We start from the raw sequence: 6,000 nt of genomic DNA, 5'->3' as shown, positions 1-6,000 counted from the left end.
TTTGATGAAACTTTAAAACTTCTCCCTCCCAATCACTTTTATTCCGGGAAAGCTTACCTTACGTCCTGTGTATCAAAGCACTGATACAAAAATTGGTCAGCCGTTTAAAAAGGGGAAAAAGGTAAAGACTGACAACAGATTTCTAAAAAAATGGTTCCAGAATGTCAAGGTTTAAGACAGGGGCTGCTCCTTTAAATTTTGAGAAAAATTAAAATTTTCCCCTCGACCATCCCTGTTTCTCCAGGAAATTTCTCTTCCCCGGTTCCCAAAGGGCAGTAAAAAGCTAAAAATCCTTTTTAGTAAGGGAATTAAACAAAAACCCAAATTCCATTGATTGAGGCAAAAAGGGGTGAAGAAAACCATTTTATTCCCGGAAATTTATCATTACCTGAGGGAAAATGTTGTGTATTATTTTAAAAAGTTCCTTTATCAAAGAAAACGAAAAAAAGTAGGTCATAAAGTATTTAGTCTAACCACGATCTTTGTTGCTGTCTTGATGAGGAATTGCAATTACAAGTGGTTCTGCATTTAAGTAAATTCTAACGGTGTTAACAAATCTTAATGCATAATTTAATATGAACAACAATTAAAAAAAAGGGGGGAAATGGGGCCCGATTAAAAGCCTTCAAAATTTATGAACATTTGTCTCGGACAATTGGATCATTAAAAAAAGTTCGTATTGTATCATTTTAACGGAAAAGAAAGATTTCAATCAGCATTCCCGAAAAAAAATATCCAATAAGTGGGATGCTTGTACTTACATAAGAGCCCAGTGATAAATGGTGCAACAACTGTTCGACGAGTTCAGTCTAAATTATGAACGCTCAAACAACACAAGAGTCGTGGTGAACGATGATCAGATAAAGGAACCACGTGGGTAGGCATTGGTCCCTATGATACTATCCTTGTTTGTGTAGAGGAACACACGCCGTTGTTCAGATATCACAAACTGGTCAGATCTTATCATCATACAAGCCAGATATGAATATCCAACAAGAGTGTGCGTATCACGTGATAAATCATTTCTTATCATAACAAACGCAAAGACTGACAAGAGAAAACTACTTAAATTGAAAATATCATATTGATGAAATAATCAAACATTTACTGCTTTAAGATGCTCGTCTCACGGTTTCTGCAGTTCTTAATATCATATTACCGGTGGTTACAAAAGTAAAATAGTTTCCCGCTTAGCTCAATAGGGAGACCATTAGATAATAATAGTAATATAGGGGTTTCAGATCTCGTCATTAAATGTGTCTCTCACGCTGGTTCAGATATCAAAAGGGATTTTTTGTTGGTTACTTTCGGATAATCGATACGTAACTTTTAGTTATCCAGGAAAGCCAGTTTACCGCATAGCTATGACCAAAAACATGTGTTTAAATAGGCAGGACAAAGATACAACAGTAAATAGCAATTTACGTTCAATTCAAATTTAAGTATAATAACTGTGAAGAACAAAAGTTCAACATAAACATATATCCACTGTTCGCTTTACTGGCAACAAGACATTTTTTTAGATTAAAAATTGTTAGGAAAAAAAAGAAATTAAGCAGTTAAGTTGTTGTGGGAAAACTTGTCTTTTTATGAATTTAGAAACATATAAAAATAAAGGTTCCATTTGTAAATAGATGTAAATATCATAATGTTTGAGACTGTTGCATCTTTAAAGCTACATGCCTTCAGATAAGTCAAAATATTTCAATATAATCAAACTTGAAAAAAATTGACTTAGATGTAAGGAAAAGTAAAATGTTTCAAGATTCAAGTAATATTTTACATATAATGTGCGATTAATTATTGATTTTTTCAGTATTAACAACTATATTTCTACTGCGTTACTAACGCAGTAAATGCTATTTATACAAACTTTGACCACTTTTTGGTAATTTATGTGGTTTGTAAGTGTCATTGAGAATGTGTAAATTGCTTCCTTTTGGTTATTTCACAATATTACACATTCAAATTAATTTTCAAAATTTTCATGAAAATTAGAATGAATCTGGAGGCGTGCTGCTTTAAAAAAAAAGATGATATTATAAGCATATATAAGCATATTCCATCAATTACATGTAAATTAGAAGATATATCTGCAAGTTTGTGATTGTATCTCCACATTAAATGTTATAAACACTTTTCATGTTACCACAATAGCTATATTGTACTATGGAATAGTATACATAATATATACTACTTGATTTTTTGTACAATCTTAATTAGTTTGCTTTAACAACACAGGCGCAAATCCAAGACTTTTTTACCAAAGGAGGTGACAAATTTTCGACGAGATGCATTTTGCAGGGTGTGTATATCATTCTACTAGTAATTCGAGGGTCGTTAGTCATATTGTTGTGTGCGTATTTTATAAATAAAAAATACCTTGATGTTATATAATATTTTATGTATATTCTGATACACATAAGACAAATCCAAGGCGCATGGGGGGGGGGGGGTCTCGCTCCAAACATGCTTTCAAATGAATATTTTCTATTATGTCCCAATATGTCTTTTAATAATTTTAAAATGTTGAAACAATGGGTTTTAAGAGCATATAAGATGCTTGTTTCCTGGAGAAAGTACTGCTTAATGTAAAATTGTTTGTTATAAAAGAAGCAAAATGCAAAGTAGTATTTTAACTTCCATACTAAATACTGAATCACTATAACTATACTAACTAAGAAAATATGGTTTAGATAATTGGCCAATGAGTATTTTTTGATGACTTAAAAATTAGACCAAAATAAAAAAAGCTTTGAAAAATTAAATTAAAAGTTTTTGGGGCTTAGAATGATAACTTAATAATATGAAAGAAACGCATACAGACACGATATATCATTGACAAATGATTTAGAATATTATTTTCAAAGTAACGTTCATCGAAAATGAACATGACATTCATTCAATTTGGTGAAATAGAAGAGAGGTATTTATCATTCTTTTTCAAAACTCATTTGTTTCACATTTATATATCAATGTAGAAGACTAATCATTACATCTGTTTTACAAATCTTGGTCATTTAAGTTGGAAAAATAGTTCATGAGCTGGTGTAAATTATTTCTAATAGAATGATTCATTGTACGAAAAATCTAGTAAGCATTGCAAGAATCTTACACAGGATACCTGTAGGACACTTTTGCTTATTGTGCAGCTATTACCCTCATTTTGTACAATTGATTATGTTAATGTAACAAAAGATGTCATGCATTGTGTACAATTGTCTTTGTTAAGGTACAAAATATGCCGTACATTTTGTACAATTGATTATGTTAATGTAACAAAAGATGCCATGCATTGTGTACAATTGACTTTGTTAAGGTACAAAAGATGCCGTACAATTGATTATGTTAATGTAACAAAAGATGCCATGCATTGTGTACAATTGACTTTGTTAAGGTACAAAAGATGCCGTACATTTTGTACAATTGATTATGTTAATGTATCAAAAGATGTCATGCATTGTGTACAATTGACTTTGTTAAGGTACAGAAGATGCCATACATGTTGTACAATTGATTATTTTAATGTAACAAAAGATGCCTTACATAATATACAATTTAATGTTGATGTAAAAAGCAATGCTATACATTTTGTATGATTGATTATGTTAATGTTACAAAATATGCCATACATTTTATGGCTGATTATTTTAATGTAACAAAAGATGCCATACATTTTGTACGATTGATTATTTTACTGTAACAAAACATGCCATACATTTTGTTTGATTGATTATTTTAATGTTACTAAAGATGCCATTATATTTTGTACTTTGACTATATATATGTAACAAAAAAATGCCATACATTTTGCACAATTGATTATGTTAATGTAACAAAAGATGCCGTACAATTTATACTATTGTTTATGTCAATGTAACAAAAGATGTAATAAATTTTGTACATTTGCCATAGATTTTATACATTTGAGTATGTTCATGGAACAAAAGATAACATACATTTAGTGGAACTTAATATTTTTGCATGTAACAAATGATGACGTAACTTTTTTGTAACTTTGGTTATCTTATGTTTTATCTTTGAGTTAAAAGAATACACATAACGATTAAAATGTATTTTCAATTCTAGTGTAACGATATGGCTTGAATGTTTCGGGCTCTTTACTTGTTTTATCTTTTCATGAAATGAACATTGTACATAGAATAAAAGCTTCATGAAAAAAATCTTGTGTCGTACGTAACCTTGTTTTGTCCTGTTATGAAATTAAAATACTGAAAGTACAAATGTACTAGAAACCAACGAAGCATTAGGAACTGTTTGTATGTATATACATCCCTGAAGACGTCCGCCTCACGATAGCATTCGCAACATTTCAATAGCATTTGAATAGTTATTGTCAACTGTATGAAACCGAGGAGTTCTGCGAGAAGCAAAAGTGAAAATATCTAAAAATGTTTTACGTACCATGTCAAAAAAATAACAACAAAAACACTTAATTCAATAAAGAATAATTGTTTATGTGAATTGGTTCAAGTAACTATATTCAGTAGTTGTTTTTATTGTATTATAACATGTTTATAATCTAGGTGGATTTTATTTATCTAATAAGGGAGGGGGGAATTGTAATAGGCGGTCATAGAGACGTAGATATAGGGTGAAAACTCTCACATATCGAGCATTAAACCACTTCCGATGATGACTATAGACGTTTTTTCTTTAGCTTAAACCCGGAAATGATTTCAATCCTCGACAATTTAACCTTAATATGAAACTAATTATTGATTATCAAATCACCGGAGTCATTAATTAAGGTAAATATTTTACATGTAGCAAAATATGAGCCGTGTCACAACAAAACCAACATAATGGGTTTGCGACCAGCATGGATCCAGACCAGCCTGCGCATCCGCACAGTCTGATCAGGATCCATGCTGTTCGCTTACAAACTCTAAAACAAGTAGAGAAACCGATAGCGAACGGCATGGATCCTGATCAGACTGCGCGGACGTGCAGGCTGGTCTGGATCCATGCTGGTCGCAAATGCATTATGTTGGTTTTGTCGTGACGCGGCTCAATTATCTACATCTGTCCGGATGTCGTCATGACATCTAATTGCAGGCCTATATATAACAACTTCATAAATTTTCGAGCAAAGCAAACTATTTTCCTGCGATATGCACCAGAGCGGCTATAGCATGACAGGTACAATCAGGGAAAAGGGGAGGTAACATAACACTTATTCATCATTGCTTAGGGATCCTCACCAAGTTGCCGTTGAAATATGTTTTTCAATCACCGACATGTTTGTTTACTTTCTTTTGAGTGCAACAGAATATTTCCCGACGTGCTTTGGCTACGATGCTCTTGTAAGGGTTTATTCGACTGGCCATTTTAACAGCCGAAGCTCTTTTCATTGGTTGTGGATAAACATCTGGGAAATCAACTAGATAATGACGTACATCTCCCGCGGAAATGCTTTATCTGTAATCGTATTGGGTGGACTTCACGCGATACCCAATGCGTGAAAAGAATAACAAAATACATGAACTAACATGTGAATATAAAAATAAAAAGACGATGGAGAATATCACGGAATTGTAATTATATAATTTCTATAGACCTTTTTACAATACGATTTTCCATAGCAACGTATGTTGCATTTCGCGCACGTGCATTATGCGTAGGGCAAAAGCGCAATAACGATAGCATACATTTAGCGCACTTAAAGTCTTTATCATAAGTTCTGAAGACATATAAACATTAAAGAAATCAACAAATTTTAACTTTTATTAACTTCATGAATACATGTACCAGTATGTAAATGTTTTTATTCTGTAATAATTGCGGTGCATATTTATTAATATATTTTAACACATTTCAAATTAGGTTAAAACGGAAGTTCAGTTTTCTGTCTTAGCCACCACAGGGTTTGAGTTCGAGTCTTACACGGGTCAAACAAACAACAGTTTATTTGTCTGACATATCATCTTATTTCATGGGTAAAATCAAATAAAGTCAATATTTTAAACACTGTTTATT

The sequence above is a fragment of the Ruditapes philippinarum genome, unplaced genomic scaffold (genome assembly GCF_026571515.1).
Source record: "Ruditapes philippinarum isolate M1 unplaced genomic scaffold, ASM2657151v2 ctg1356_1_1_1_1, whole genome shotgun sequence".
NCBI lineage: Eukaryota > Metazoa > Mollusca > Bivalvia > Venerida > Veneridae > Ruditapes > Ruditapes philippinarum.
Note: the sequence above shows the minus strand (reverse complement) of the source record.